This window comes from Phasianus colchicus, chromosome 1 (assembly GCF_987193195.1).
Source record: "Phasianus colchicus chromosome 1, bPhaCol1.hap1.1, whole genome shotgun sequence".
Lineage (NCBI taxonomy): Eukaryota > Metazoa > Chordata > Aves > Galliformes > Phasianidae > Phasianus > Phasianus colchicus.
Window position 1 is genome coordinate 26,735,587 of NC_143436.1, and position 16,914 is coordinate 26,752,500.

A 16,914-nucleotide genomic window follows, 5' to 3' on the forward strand; every position below is an offset into this window, starting at 1 on the left:
AGTATGAGCTGTGCCTACAGAATCACACTTTGGAATTTTCCGATGTTAAGTGGTCTCGTTTGCGTTTATGAGACTAACCTTGAGATTTTGAACCAAACACAGAAGTAGTTTATACGGAATGGGATATGGGTTAGAATTAAGCACTCTGTGTGCCCTAACAGCAGTTTGATCCACCTGGACAGAAATTTTTCGTCCTCACCGCCAAGTAAGGGCATGACAGTAGCAGAAACCAAGATTTTCCTGATACTACATTTCTTCATGTAAATAGAGGCCCGCCTGAAAAAGGGAGATAGGATGAGGACAGAAAAGAAAGGGAAGAAATGGGGTGTGAAGCACAGTTTGACCAAGTTGTACTGTTCCATGTAAAGCAACCGACTCTGTATAATTTATTCTGAATTTAAACCTAGAGCTACAAGGCGAAACACAGTATCTTTGATAAACAGATTTCAATCATGTTTTTACAAAATAATTTGAGAAAAAATCACTACAGCCTAAGCCACTTAAAAAAGTCACCCTTTATTGCTAAAACTAAATCAACTGAAATCCTACTGAATAAACATGAATGTAAAAAGGATATACAATGATAGTAATTTTATTTGCAATTTTTCAGTGGTTTTGCTAATCCTTTTCTTGGAGGGAGAAGCACACTCCCCTTTGGATCTGGAGTTAAAAAAACAAAAAAATAAAAATACCGATACGAGAGCAAGAAGAACACTATGCAAATAAACTGCCCATTTGCTAGACACTGAACTTATGAATGGTAACATTCAGCAGTATTCATGAGTGTACATTTGATAACACAAAGCTTAAGGCTTGATCAAAACCACTTGGAATAATTCTGCAGCATTAAAATCTGTTTCTATGTATGGACTGTGAGGCTCCGGGGGAATCTCTGTGCCATGATCACAAATCAGTTTATATGTCTGTATGTGCAAAGTAACGCATGTATTCACACACGTGCATTCAACTAAATACCTGTTTTCTTGAAGGAAATGCTTGTGATCTGTGGAAAACCTAACAAAAGCAGCAGTGGTTAGCTCTGCATCTTTCTGAAAGAGTTACTGCACTTGTGGTCTATACGTGGACTGCCTGGATTACTCTGGTTGCCTTCCTCTCAGACTGCTTTTAAATCCCTTGGTGCATCTGATTTCATGCTGACCTAGCAGGCACAACCCAATACACAGACCTCTGGATCTCTGAAGAAGACAGTGAAGCAGAAAGAGCCCCAGTCCTCAGGATCTCACTGCATTTGGCAAAGGAGTTTGCTCTGAAGGGTAGCCTTAATAGGCTGTAGAGCTGAGAAAGAATTCTCCACTTTGGGGACTTTTAAGAGTGAAGATTGTAACAGAGAGAAATGACAAAGAGCTTTAATTTTAAGCTAAAATGGAAGTGAAGACAGGCAGGCAAATGTCCTCAGGCTCCTCATCCTAGTTTCAGCCCTTGTGAGGAGATCTGGTAGGGAGTATATTCTTTATGATTAGAAACTCGAAGGGATGAAAAAGAAAAGACCTGAAGCTAGTAAAAATGTTTTGCAGAAGAGGAACAGAGAGACATTTTGTAATTCCCAGGGCATTTAGGTGCTGGAGAAATGATAGCAACTGCATGAGGAATTCCCAAGGAGTATACATGAGCAACACAACAGGTTAGGCAACTGAATTAAAAGTAGGTGTTCATCAAGCTTGCCCAGGGAAAAATGATCCTTATTATAGTGTCTTGGTACCCACAGTAATATTCATAAATGGCAAACTAATCAAGGAATTATAATAATAAATATGCTCGGGGACATTATCATCTTTAGATGCACTTGTAAAAAAGCAAACACACCCAGCTGCCTCTGTGCCAAACATATGTAATACTTCACATGAGATAAAGTCTCTTCTGGCATCAGATTTTAAGAATTTCATCAGAACCATGCAGTATATATTGCATCATTACTACCACTAGTATGCACATTAAAACAAACCACCAGTAACCTAGTCACAAGATCAGAATATGCAGAAAAAGTTCAGATAGAAAATTCACTCCTTTTATCCTTCTAAGTACACTTTTGCTCTACAAAAAAAACTTTTTTTTTTTTTTTTTTTTTTTTTACCAGTCCTCTGTCATATCTGGTCATCAGCTTCTTATAATCAAACCTCAGCTACCAGCCTTCTCTTTTAAAGCCGTGCCTCAGTACACGCTGCACCTACCTCAGATTTTATGTCCTTGCATTTTTCAGGTCTTTTTCATAACACCTGCTTGCATCTTCTTGTAACATTTTAAACCTCATCAATTTCTCTAATTCCTCTCACAACCTTGAGTTTTCTTCTACAGATTTATTCATGTACAGATTCATATCATCACCATATATATTGTGTATGTGAATACATATTACTCTGCTGCCTTCTCCTCATCTACTCTGCCTGTGTAACCCACACCCCAGGACTGCATCACCCACTCAGGAGAAGCCAGCTCCTCACCTGCTTCCCCACATGGCAGCTGGACAGCATGGGAAGGAAGCAATAGAAAGCTCCATCTCCCACCTCATGCACAATTGGAAACTAGTATCTACCCATGCAGTAATTTTCTCATGCAAGTTAGTTGTTTTCAGTAATTTTACAGTTAATTTTGAACAGTCAGATTGGCATTTTGGATTAAGTAAAACCACAGTGGTACTACATAACTCTGAGACATCATCCTCTGGATTAAGGAAACACTGCACTTCTGCAAGCTTTTTCAGACACATGCCTTCCTAAGAAATGACATTTTTCTTCCTGAAAAAAGTATGAAACAAGAACTACCTAGATAACCTGGATCCAATCCTCATCCTCCCAAACCTTAAGCTCTTTATCAATCAAGACTTCCTGTAACACTCCTAGGCAGTTTTCTAAAACAACAGACTTTTCTCTAACCAATGACCAGCAGAATTATCAAACTTGTTGGTATCTTTCACCTTCTGAAACTCAGCAGTAATTAAATTTACACATAAGCTTTTAAGAAAAACAGGTTGATATATGCAAAAATACTATTACATATATCTTGCCTTGAAATATTTTGTTGACAACAGTTCCTCGTCTCTAGTCCTCAGTTGTTCCCATATAGCCACAAGTTCAGAGACTAAAAAGGGAAGCAAGACTTTTCAAGGAAAAATAAAGAGCTTTAAAAAATTATTAATGCATATGCTACCGAGCAGAGTCTTTTATGTCATATGAGTAAATTTCCTTGTAGGTATGATACTGCAGTATTTTAGTACACCAAACCACTCATAACACCACTTAATACAAGAATAATAAACTGAGTTTTAGCTCTGAGTTCATCATCACTTCACATCCTGCTTTCAACAGGCAGTCCTCATTTCACAACCACTAGGTAGACATTAGATTGAATGTAAAGAGCAAGCAGAAATAAAGCTTTATTATTATTTTTTTTAACCTTAGGTTTGATGATCTGCAACTAATTTGCTGTTCCAACAATTTCTTTGCTTTAATTGAACAGGAGTCAGTGCATCTTATCTGTGAACATTCATCCATGCTTTCTTCCTATCATCTGTCCTTTGTAGGACTTGGAAGTGCTACACGAAACAAGTAAGGATCTATTCCTGATGAGGCATTTTAATAATATTCTAGAGTTACAATGTACAATAATTATTACTTTAGTTGTTATTTAAGAATATATAATATCCTGTCTATTAGAAATGTAATTTTTATTTTACATGACAAATGTACATACTTCCTGCTCTGAGATTTGGAAAATAAAGTAATACAGACACAGTACTAGAGCATTTTTTATTGAAGACCTTGCCTTTCATGAGAGAGCGATCTGGATTATGTCTATCAGTCTGCTGCAGTTCCCAGGGCTCTGCCTTTGCAGTACCACAATGAGTCAAGAATATAAATGGGAGATAAACCATTTCATGTCAAGGCTTTGGGATTCCTTCAAAATAGTTTCTGGAGCAGAGTTTATGGTGTAACTCTTACGCAGCTACCTGAACTCAGAGCAGAGACCAACAGCTGAAGCAATCTTTGATTGCACATGAATGTCAGAGGTTCTCATCCTTTTCTCCACCAATCCCTGGTTTCATTAATGTCATTAAGACATCAGTGCTACAAGGATTCTAACGTTCAGAGTTACAAAGAAAGCCATACACAGCGAGCTTCTGAAAATGCTATTAAGACAAAATGACTCCTGCCAGCTCTCTCAGGCTTCATCTACACTGATGAATTGTTCTCTGCTGGTAAGCTGTGAACACAGCTCTTGGCTGACTTTCTGACTTCTGCTGACCTGCACTCTCTTAAGCAACTCCCATGCACAGTTCTGCAGCCAAACTCATCCAAGCACGGTCCCACTTGGGATCTCAATGCAATCCCTGTAGTTTGGGGGCTAAAATGCCCATTAGCTCAGGGGCATCTCATCCCACACCAGTCAGCCAGTTTGCACACAGGAGCACCACGCTTACTGGTGCAGGTCCTGTGTGCTGAAAACAGTTTAGCCATGTCTTGTTTTAGAGATGCTCAGCTGAGCTAGTCAATATGTAATTTTAGATGACTTGGAAAAGATTCAAAGGAGCTTGATTTCGTACCACAACAGGCTAGGAAAACAAATCCTTTTCATAAACAACAGCAATAAATGCTCTTTGGAAGGGGGAGGGAGGAGGAAGTTTCATTCTGAAGTTTACAAACGAGAATCTCAGACAACATCCCATAATGCCTGCTGATGAGCTGTCAGTGCTGGTTTTGTATGGCCACCATATGCACCTTGGGTGAGTTTCAGTTCTGATGTCAAACTTCTGACATCAGCCACAGTTTAATGAGAAGCCTGCTTTCTTAGAAGCCCAAAAGCAGAACTATCTTTGAAACACCAAATATGAAAAGGCCTAGGAATTTCTTTAAAAATAACAACCTCTGATATTTTTCTTTACAATTTTCTGTGTCAAAATCTGAGAAAGCTCTGATTAGAATTCTTGTGTCTTTATAAGTGGCTGAATTATCTGTTCATTACAAAAAGTAGAAAAGGTGAATCACAGAAAGACTATATGGACTAATGCTGTAAAGACACTGAGAACCATGATGGAACGGAGAAACAAAACACAAACATTGTGAGTAATGTTGAAGAGAAATTAAATTTCTGCCTGACTAGAAGGCATTGAAAAAACCTCTTATTGGTAATCAAGAGTGTAATAACCAGGCCAGCACAATACCATTGAGACAGTATATTCTAGTGACTGGAGACGATCATGCTAGTCAGGAAAATAAATTAATTTAACTTAAGCTGGCTTTCTTTATCTTCAAGACAAGTGTTTCTTTGACTCGTCTGACACAGTTAAAGCAGTACAGATACTCCCTTTATTACAAGCAGCATTGCCAGTTGCCAAAACTACAAAGTGAGCACTTTCACTGCACGAGGAAGCACCATTCCCAGAAATTTGTAGCAGCCACATGGAATGCACCCAAGCTTTTATATCATCTTGCAAGACAAGTCACAACATCATCTCCATTTTAAAGTATTTATGTTGTGAATTAATTAAATTCCAAAGCAGACTCTTTGCAACAAAACTAAAGTTCCCAAAATCCTAAAAGCAACAGCTGAAGGAATTTTCACCTATAGCAACAACTGTAATTGTCGGAAGAAGAAACTCTGGACCTTGGCCAAGTTCAAGAGGGACTGACCTCAGCTTCTGCATTCTAAAGTGACTTTTTTTTATTAGACACAGTTCCATTGCATTCTTGCATTTTGTAGAATGAAATGCTTCACTGAGAAGTGATGTGTACACTAGAATACATTTTTTTAAGTTCTGCAAATATCCCGTAGTAATTCTAGCCTAGCAGAACTCCAGGTATTTTTCTAGGTGTTACAAGAAGTCAAAATAATTACACCTAAAGCTCCAACAAGACAGTATTATAAAAGTGAAGAATGATTGATAAGAACAGTATTTATACTTGAGAACAAAGAAAGGGATTCAACAATGTACATTCACAGAGTCATAAATTATTGTGCTGTATCAAACCTGTCACAAGCCATATGTATTCACCCATACTGTAATACAGCTTCAGCAAGTTTCCTGAATTTCTCAGCTAAATAGTATTTTGGGAACAGAGGGAATTCAGTGTTTTACATGGTAGCCTTTAGATTTACTCAAAATGAAAGAACTGGGAGGACCAAAGACAGAAGGAGATCTGGTCCTGCATCCAGCCTTTGCATTTATTGAGCCGTTTTCCATGTAGAAAGGAATAGAAGCTTCTGACAAGCAAAGAATGAAGGGACAGGTCAAATCTGTGTTTGATTAAGTGGTTATATTGTTAAGTTTTACCATATGTTGACTGTCCAAAAGATTATAAATACAATTGAATATAAAATATTTTTTATACAGAGAGGTGTTCAACCAGTACAAATTAGCTGCAGTTAAACTCTGTTTTTGCTGATTAATTTGTGTGTTCAACTGTCAGTCTCTTGTATCTATTCACACTGTGGCTCATTTCAATTAAGATCCAACCGTATACATATTTCAAACATTTAAATCCTTTAAAATGAGTAAGAAAAAAACACACGAAGTGAAGGCAAAATTCAAGGCACAAACTCCACTCTGCAGTGGAATTTGGTGCAGGTAAGAGTGACTTGTAATGGCACAGGTTCCCATGTTTTTGTAGGATCCTCCAGCGAGATACAAATGTTTCTGGACAGCCATTACACTTTCCCAGCCCCATCTTGTTCTGTGAGCTTATTGTTAACAGAAGATGCTAGAGGGATGATCTGCCACTTTAAAATACCCTTTGTCAATGTTCAGGGGAAGTTAGGCATAGTAAGTTGCAGCACCAAATAAATGAATCTAAGCCCTTTTTGCTGCCTCCTTTTGAAATGTGGAAAAATAATTCTATTTCCATGCTCACTCAGTCTTCATTTCTAGTTCTGATAATGCCAATTAGAGCAGTCCTTTTAGTGAGACCGGCATCTGTCTCCTAGAAATCCTACCCATCTGTTTATATGCTAGGAGGCAGTAACAGCTGTAGAACAAATTTGATAGAGATCATATAACTATTCCCGGTGAGGAGAGAAGCTACAGACTGCCTAGCAAATACTCTGCAAAGGCATTTATGCTCTTTCTGCCCTACTATATTCTTTTTCTGTACAATGAGATACAGAGTACATAAACTTAATTACATATATATGTATATAATATGTACATGAAATACAAATTCTAGAAATTTCCATTAAATCTGAACAATATTTTGAACTGCCTTTACTGCAGCTGCATACGCTGTCACACGTGTGATAAATTCATGATGAGAAAACTGTAAATAAGATACACGACTGCACATGTGCAAACACAAAACTGCAATATTATTTTTACTTCTAAAACTCACTGGCTTAAAATTATTTCTGTTTTAGTATGACGAGTGTCTACTTCATACACTGTTTAGTGCCCTGGCAAACATATGAATTGTTTTCAAATGAAATTCAAATTCCGTATTATATTCTCCAAAGTCTTAGACAGTTTGATCTCTGAAAAACCTCATCTTAGAGCTTTTTTTTTTCTTAATAACGTCAGCTTTCCTTTTCTGCTCATGGTCTTCTTCCCTGGGTGACTCCAAGTTTTTTCTCATGCTGACCTACGTGGCAGCCTCATCTTCCTGCATGTTATCATTTTGCTCAAGAACTTAAAATCATCCCTCAAAACTTGCTCTTTTCAGTTAGCTTCTTAATACAGAACTTGATCTGGCCTCCTTCCAAATGCTATGGATAAGCTTAAATAAAGGATAAACTTAAATGAAGGCAAATTAACAAACAGGAAGTCCAGACCTAAATGCCACTAACATGTATGTGTATGTCGAATTAGACTGATTTAATGATATTTCATGACTTCTTGCTGCTGTTCTTTACTCTTTTCTCTTGTATTTTAATCCCCATTGAATCAAATTTATATCAAATGTTTGAAATTGTCTGTTCAGCAGAGGTGCAGTCTGACAGAATGGCATCTGACATGGAAGTGCGCATGAAGCAAAGGTGTGTCACTGAATTTGTGCAAGCAGAAAAATTGCACCCATTGGCATTCACTGACGCTTACTGACAGTTTATGGAAACCAATCAGTGGATGTGAGCAGGAACAGAAAGAACACTGTATGCAGGTTTGTCAGGACCTACTGAAACAATACAAGGCTGAAGGTGACAATTCTCCTGCATTGCATCATTACTGCGACAAGATGTGGTCTATGAGCCAGAGTCAAAACGGCAGCCCATGGAGAAGCAAGATGTGAGTTCCCCATCGAGGAAAAAGTTCAAGACACATCTCTCAGTGGGTACAGTGATTTGCACTGTCTTTTGGGATAGGAATGGGGTGATTGTTCTGGACTTCCTGGAACCCAGAAAAACCATCAACTCTGACTGCTACATTGCAATGCTGACTAAGCAGAAGGCTCCAATTTCCAGAGTCGGGCCAGAGAAGAAAACAACCTTTCTCTTGCAACACATTAATGCCAGGCCCCATATCAGTCTGAAGACCATGGAGTACATTGTTCATCCTGGCTGGATTGTCCTACCACTCCCACCATATAGCCCAGATTTAGAGCCTTCTAACTTCCATTTGTTTAAGCCAATGAAAGACGGACTGTATAGATGACATTTTCCTAGCAAAGACACCACTACAGTCTCTGTGAAATGGTCAGCTCTGCTGATACAGATTTTTATGAGCGCAGCATGTAGGCTCTTGCTCACTGCTGGCAAAAATGCATAAGCTAATGGTAGTGACTATGTTGAAAAATAGTGTTTTGTCGCTGAAAAATTCACTCTATAGGATAGTGTTATTATGCTCTTTGTATCTGTTGTGGTTTCCAAGGAAATAAATAGGAGGCATTACTTTCAGAGTGCTCTACTCACATGAGTAGCAGAAATTTTTTTACATGCCACATATGTGATGCAGTACTGATTTGCATACAAAAACATTTAACATACTAAGATAAACGAGCATTGGGAGGGAAATTAGGATTCTGCATTAGCACCTAGGAAAGAGGACATCTCCAAATACCCTAATACTGAAGTGTTAACACTTCATGATAATGTATGATATACTTTCGAATTCGTTTGAAAATTCTTTAGGATAAGTCTGAACTGGACAACACAAAAGCCAACTGTCTATTCACTTCTGAAAATCTTGGCTATCCTCTTCAAGATTGGTTGCAGTTTGTCCCCAGTGCTTTGAGACTGAGCATTCAAAAATGCAGACCTACAATAGCCAAAATGCTCCTTCTTATCTGGAGGCTTTAGGCATCCCCCAAGACTTTTATATAAATGTAGTGCACTCTGGTTTACATTAGAAAAGGAAACATTTATCTTATCACATTGATATCAGCTCAGTACAATATTACATTCTGGAATAAGAAAATATTGCAACTTTTCTTGGAAAGGTCAAGAGGTACTGTTTATCTTCAGGGCATAATGAATTACATCGCATTGCTGGGCTAGGAACTCCGAGAGAACAGTACATGTTTTGACGCATAACGCACAGCTCAGTGTTCTGAGACAGGAGATGGAATAACAAACAAAGCCGTGGTGTAATATTTTGCCTTCAAAATTCTGTATAAGTAGGTAACGATACAAGAAATCTGGTAAGTAACTAGTGTTCTTGCTAGTAAAAGAACTATACATGTGGAACAATTCTAACAATTCTACAAATCACTTCAGCCTATTAAATGCATTCTAATTTAGAGTTTACTTATATTCACTAGAAGTTAAACTTAACAGCTGCTAAGGAAGGCAGTGGAACATCTACAAGTTTCTGGCTTCCAGGTTTTATAGCTAGATCACACCTTCTTATTTATAAAAGTCACAACTGTTACATCTGACTGCTTACTTTGTGCTGCCGGGATCACAGCCTCAATTCATTTCTATTGATCACTAAATACTGTCCATCATTCTGAAGTGTTTTAAGTCAAATTTTACAATGACTGATCAGAAGAGAAAATATATATATACTGCTTAATCTGAAGTTCCAATAATAGAGACTTATGTCTCTTCATATTTCCTTCATCAAGCTCAGTAACACATTACTGGAAATTTTAGTGGAACGATCTGTGATCATATTTATTAAAATATATTTTGCCTATTGGAAACAATTAAAACACAACAAAATTTTAATATCCGTATCTTTCACCAGCAGTTCATTTACATCCCACCAGTTTTTTAAGAGGAAAATTAAGGGCTCTTAATTTGCTAAAATGAATGAGAAATCGAACTAAAGAATGAACTGTGTAGACTGTGGAAAAAAACAGTGATTTATACTTGAGACTAGTGGCAAACTGGTGCCCTTAGAAAATCTTCAGTGCCCTGCAAACTTCTGCCTGCATTCTGTTTTGCCTGGTACATCACAAAGTTAGCAGACAAATACCAGAGCAGTGATCTCTATGGATGACATGGTCTCAGTGTGCCCCATTTCTGCTCAGAGCTGAAGTACTTAGCTACTACTTTGTAGCCAAAACTTCTTCAAGGTAATTATCCTAACTGTTCAGTTCATGTTCAAGACAGTGATTCCAAGTGCTCAGCTTTTACTTTACAGAATCAAAGAATTGTAGGGATTGAAAGGGACCTCTGGAGATCATCTAGTCCAAGCTCTCTACTATAGCAGGTTCCCTAAAGCTGCTTACACAGGAAAGTATCCAAGTGGGTATTGAATATTTTTGGAGAAGCAGACTTGAAAACGTTCTTCCTCACATTTGTATGGAACTTTCTGTGTTTCAGTTTGTTCCCATTGCACTATTTTCTCTTGCTTGGCACTGTTATGAAGAGCCTGGCCCAACCATTTCACTCCCGCCCCTTAGATATTTAAAAGCACTGGTATGTTCCCCTTTTAGTCTTCTCTAGGCTAAACAGTCCCAGGTCTTTCAGTCTTTCAGAGTCACAGAATAGTAGGAGGTTGGAAGTGACCTTTAATGGTCATCTTGTCCAAACCCCTGCTAAAGCAGGTTCCCTACAGTAGGTTACACAGGAAAGAGTCCAGAGGGGTTTTCAATATATCCAGAGAAGAAGACTCCACAACCCCTCTGGGTAGCCTGTTCCAGTGCACTGTCACCCTCCCACAGCGACATAATAAGAGAAATCTTTCCCCACAAGGGAGATGTTCCAGTCCCTTAATCATGATTGTGGCCCTTCACTGAACTCTCTCTGGAAGATCCCTGTCTTTTTTGAATTGAGAGTCCAGAACTGGACACACACTACTCCAGATGTGGCCTCACCTGGACAGAGAAGATGGGGAGGACAAACTTCCCTGAGCTGCTGGCCACACACTTTTAAATGCACCCCAAGATACCACTGGTCTTCTTGGCCTCAACTGCATATGGATACTACTGGCTCATGGTCAACCTGCTGTCCACCAGGACCATCCCAAGGTCGTCCTCCGCAGAGTTCCTTCACAGTAGGTCAGTCCCTAACCAGTACTGATGCATCCTCTTATTCTTCCTCAGATGTAGTACTCTGAACTACCCTTGTTGAAGCTCATTATGTTCCTCTCTGCTCAACTCTCCATCTTGTTCAGGTCTTGCTGAATGACAGTTCGGCCTTCTGGTGTGTCAGACACTCCTTCCAGCTTTCCGCCATCAGCAAACTTGCAGAGGGCTCTTTCTATCCTTTCCTCCAGGTCACTGATGAAGATGTTGAACAAGACTGGACCTAGTACTGACCCCTGAAGAACACCTCTAGTTACAGACCTCCAACTAGACTCTGCACCACTGATCACAACCTTTTGAGCTCTGCCAGTCAGTCAGTTCTCAATCCATCTCACTGTCCACTCATGTCCCACACTTCATAAACTTATCCACGAGGATGTTATCAGAGACAGTTTCAAAAGCCTTGATTAAATCAAAGTATACAACATCCACTGCTCTCCCCTCATCTATGCAGCTGGCTGATTCTGACATCATAGAAGCCTGCCACATTGCTCAAGTATGATTTCCCCTTTGCAAAGCCATGCTGCCTATTTCTGATATCCTTTCTCTCTTCTACTTGCTTGGAGGTGATATCAAGAATAAGTTGCTCCAACACCTTCCCGAAGATGGAGGTAAGGCTGACTGGCCAGTAGTCTTCTGGCTCCTCCTTCTTGACCCTTCTGAAGACTGGAATGGTATCAGTTTTCCTCCAGTCCTCAAACACCTCTCCCATCTTCCATGACCTTTTAAAGAGGATAGAGAGCAGGTTGGCAATTACTTCTGCCAGCTCCCTCAGCACTCATGGGTGCATCCCATTGGATTTGTGTGTGTCATGTTTGTCTAGCCAATCTCCGACCAGATCCTCCTTAACCAGGGGAAAGTCCTTCTCTCCTCAAACACTCTTATTTTCAGGGTCTAGAATTCCAAAAGGGCAGTCTTAGCAGTAAAGACTGAAGAAAGTATTTATTAACTAAGCCTATTTAGTGTCCTCCATTACCAGGGCACCCACTTCATTCAGCAACGAATCCTAATGAATTAAGAAAGAAGAAAAGAGAGCAGAAAATAAACGTTTCCCTAGGGGGATGCAAGAGGATCCCCCATAGCTGTATAGACCCTTGAGGTGGTTGGCCTTCTGGCTCATCTCACAGGAGACAGTTAAGGAATGCTGGTCACTGTTTTGGTTGGCCTGGCTCGTTCCATTGTCAACTGCAATGGCATAAGCATGGCTATTTTGGACCCCACCTCCCAAATCCTTCAGTTTAAAGCCAGCCTCACTAAACTGACCAGCCTGCTGCCAAAGATTGCTCTTCGTCTTCTAGACAGGTGGATCCCATCCCTCCCAACAGGTATAATCTTTTCAGAAAGTCACATTATCATAAAAACCAAAACACTTGCACTGGCATCAGCAATGTACACAGGAATTGATATGCATTAAATGCGTATTTCTGGCTTCCCTCTTTCCTCTGAATGGCAAAACTGAAGAGAAATCTCTTGATACAGAAAAGAAGTACTCACAGACCTCAAATATCTATCAGATGGCCAGTGAGAGTGCTAGCTTTCATAATAACCTCACTCAGTACAAGAACACGCATTTCAATCTGTTCTGTCATGAGATCTTGAAACATATGGTGGTCCAACGAGTGACAGTAGGAGGTTCCCTAGTGCATACTACAGATCTTTATCAGTGTGGATTAAAAAAAGAGTAGAGGTACAAATCAACAGTCATGTCTAGATAAAACATGAAGGACAAAGGAAAGAACATTAATTTCCATTCAACTCAGAAATGATGTGTGACAAATACAAGGGGCCAACCTTCATATTTGTGGCCACAGGGTCATATAAGAGATCAATATGAACTGTATTACTTGAAGGACACTATGTCTCTAACAAACCTACGTACAGAAGTACCAGCAAAATGCCAACCGAAAGTGTCCAATATAAAGCAGTTGAAGAGGTTGAGGTTGAAGTTAGATAATCTTGGAGACAAAATAATATCTGGATCAGTTAGAATGAACACTGTGCCAAACATAGAAGTTTGCGGACTGCCAGGGCTTCATTTTTAGATAATAACTCTTACCTCACAATACAGAAAGAAAAAAAAATGAATTGTAAGAATAAATATTATTTGGAGTATAATAATACAGGTCTTATAGTTCTGGGAGATAAAGACATGATCAAATTGAACAGTGAAAGAGGGAATTGGGATAATACCCCTGTTCAGAAAACAGTCTGGAAGGTGGTTTGAGTCTGGCCTGCCACATACAGAATTTAAATAACTGTTAGAAGAAAGTAGAGTAAAAATAAAGAAAATATTATTAAAAAAAATCTGAAAAACCATGCTCATGTGCTCATGAATTCTTTTACTTTCTGATAGGTCCATCCTTTCCTTTGTTTTTTCCAAGAGATCTGAAGAAGCTGAAGTATATCCAATTATTTACAGTCTAATCCAAAGTATCAAGAGAATATCTTTGGAAAAATGAATAATACATGTTTTGGCCAGATTTCAAGACAACAACCACAACTGCCTCTGCCCAAACCTGAATCGAACAGAGATGAATAGAACACTCTTTCTTCCTGCTTACTTTCCAAATTATTTTTACTTTGTTGTCACAATTGAAGCAAAATCCAAGAAGGAAAAATGACAGATTTACAGGAAGCTTAGATTTTTTTATAACATTACTGGATTAATGACAAATATTAACGGCCTTGAATATAGCTATACTCAGTTCTGCCAGCTGATTAGTAAGCATGTATCAGAGTCTTGAAAATAACGTTAACTGCAGAGTTTTTCTTGAGAATAATACTTCCATTTTAAGAATAGTATCTGATACAATGCTTAAAATTCTAGACAAATTACCATTAGAGTCCAAAATGCTAATTCAGTGAGATAGTAACTATAAAGTAGTCAAACTGAAAAAATGTAGCTCACAATTGTTGCAAATTTAGCCAAGTTCTATTGACTGTCCCTTGCCACTTAGGGAACAATGTATATAAGTGGATAGCTTTGCTTCCCACACATTTTAGGACAGAAAAATTAAAAACTCCAGAAAGTTTTCTACTTGATTTTCTGTGACTTTGCTGTATTTTGTTTAATTTTTTCCAGGTCTTACCAGTGACTTTAAAAAAAAAAAAATACTGTTTGTTCAAAGTAAAGCCATTTGACATCCACCATTCTCTCACGGCATTCTGAGAACCAAAATCCATAGAGGACTTTTAAATAAAAAGTTAAAAGACTTCACAGTCTTTTTGGATGTACCATTACTGAACAGCAGTGTTGATACATGATAATATTTCAGACTTGCTAAAAGGACTGCCTGTAATTTCAGTAAGTCCAGTCAGCATTCTCTGAGAAGGAACCTGAAGATATTCCTGGACTCGCTGGACATCTTAGATTTAACACGTGGCCTCTGAGAACATTTTTCATCTTTTAAAACTGAGTTTTGGCTTGAAGGAATGTTTCTGAAGGGTCTGGCTAGCTCCAGGCATTTAACCCTGGCTGTGCACTTGCAGCACACCAAGGGGGTATCTGCCAACTGGAAGTCACTGACAGTGTTGAAGAAGATACATGACAGCATGCCACAACACGGCAAGCCCAGGACTGACAAGAGTATCCCAGAGTACCTTAATCATTTTGAACAAACACACAGAAATAAGATACTGTCCGAGGATCTAAGGAAATTTTGGAGGCCAGCTTAGGAAGGAATGGGACCAAGAAAAGGAATGACAAAGTCATGAACAAAGTAAGTTTTATTATGATCATTCAAGTACTTCCAGCCTGTGGTAGTAGGAGATGCAGAAATTAGTGGTCATCCTTGGAAAAGGTAAAAAAAAAAAAACAGAAAAGAACAGTTTCTGCCTTGTTTCTGCCTTGAGGAATGTATCACATCTAATTCACAGCATGGGGACTGCTAGAAGTTGCACTTAGCCCTTACAGCACTTGTGTGATCACTGGACTATGTGTAAAAAAAAGGGTTTATTTTGTACCACTCTTTCCCGATATTGCCAAAGAAAGCTCTTATCCTTCAAACTGAAGTTCCTCTATTAAGCCTCAGGTGGTTATAAAAGGCCTGTTAGGACAGGAATGATGGGAAAAGCCCTTAAGACACTCATTGTAGTTAATCAAAAAACAGAAGAAACAAGAAAGAAAAAGGCATTTGCTCATCAGATCACACAGAAACAATTAGGGACATCAGACTTTTCTAAGAGATTTTTATTATTAGGAAAATCATTATGGATGAGCAAAAACTCCCATCATGTAGTGCTACACTTCGTATAAACAAGTGCACAGACAGATGTTGCAACAGTTTGGATTATTAAGAAGGTTAAGGAGCTACCAAATTAAAATATAATTAAACTTTAAAGTGTAAAGTTTCTCATGCATCTATTATGATTCAGTGATACATAAACAACAGGTTAAAGAATATTTTATATGTCTATTAACATAAATGGAAGAAAGTCAATTTTTTTTCCTCAACGAAAAACAGTCCCCCCACCCCCTGGAACGAGACATTAAGAGAAGGTTTTAGTAGCAAAGTTCCACATAGCAGCCAAGCTGAACTGTGCCATCCACTTTACTGTATGCAGGTATGCCTTAGTTTATATTTTGGCTTATTGTAGCACCTGATCAGACTAATATCAGGTTATATACATCTGTCTGTACAACACTTTTAGCATGCTTATTGGCTATAATGGAACACTGGTACACTCTGGAATAGATGTTTGGTCTATCAGTCCTATTTATAACAGGAGAAAAGTTTTTGCTGACCTTTAGTTCTTGATTATGGCACCTATTTCTGCTCCGAAGTATCCATCCTAGAGGCTCTACTGTTTCCTCCTCAACATTCCCATTCAGCTCCTTTTCTCCTTCCAGCCTATGCTCCCCTAGTACACGTGCAGATCTGCAGCTTCACTAAGTTCTTTCAGATTCTTCTTATCAACAATATGCTCACTGTTGCCTGTCCTTGCATTACAGAGAGCATCTAGACCAGGCAGCACATCCTCCGAAAACAGCCACTACACCATGTCAGTGAAACAGCTCCCATCTTCAGAAACAGCCTGTATTCTCTGCCTTCACAGGAGTGCTCCTGTCTCCCAAAGTGGCCCGCTAACTGGGAAGGAAATATTACTTGAATTATGACCTAAACTCCACTGAGAATAATGAAATGTCAGCCATTTTGAAAGACGGCATTTAGATACGGAAATCTCCTCAACAGAGTATTTTGAGCTAGCCATGGCTAAGAAAATAAAACCTCATGGTTGGTGAGGAAAAATGAGCACCAGCCAAAACACACGTGTGTCTGAAATGCCTTCAGCTGTAGTGCAGACATTAGGTTTCAATAAGTTCTAACAATAAAGGAAGTGGCGTAAAACTGGCTGCTTCTACTGCAAAATCACACAGGACTGAAAAAAAGTTTTTGACAGGGTTATCAAAAGGATTTGCTTGAAATTATACTAAGAAACCATTAACCAATTTACATTTTTAATTCTCAAACAATTAATTCTATGTTCATGCAGTTGATGTGGGGGA

General features: G+C 38.8%; 1 protein-coding gene and 1 long non-coding RNA gene across 19 annotated transcripts in view; one reads left to right on the top strand and one right to left on the bottom strand.

The window, feature by feature from the left end:
• Positions 1–16,914, bottom strand: part of FOXP2 (forkhead box P2) — a 414,481-nt gene that overhangs the window by 134,204 nt on the left and 263,363 nt on the right. The window lies entirely within an intron of this gene.
• The window catches only part of LOC116244033 (uncharacterized), a 6,748-nt gene continuing 769 nt past the window's right edge, over positions 10,936–16,914 (top strand). Inside the window, exons 1-3 of one of the 2 annotated variants that reach the window (XR_004170097.2) lie at positions 10,937–12,019; positions 14,491–15,127; positions 16,360–16,914. The exon at positions 16,360–16,914 is cut by the window's right edge and continues 164 nt beyond it. This is a non-coding gene — a long non-coding RNA (uncharacterized LOC116244033). Of the gene's footprint in view, positions 12,020–14,490; positions 15,128–16,359 lie in introns of both variants that reach the window. The other variant, XR_004170098.2, reaches the window with a different exon arrangement.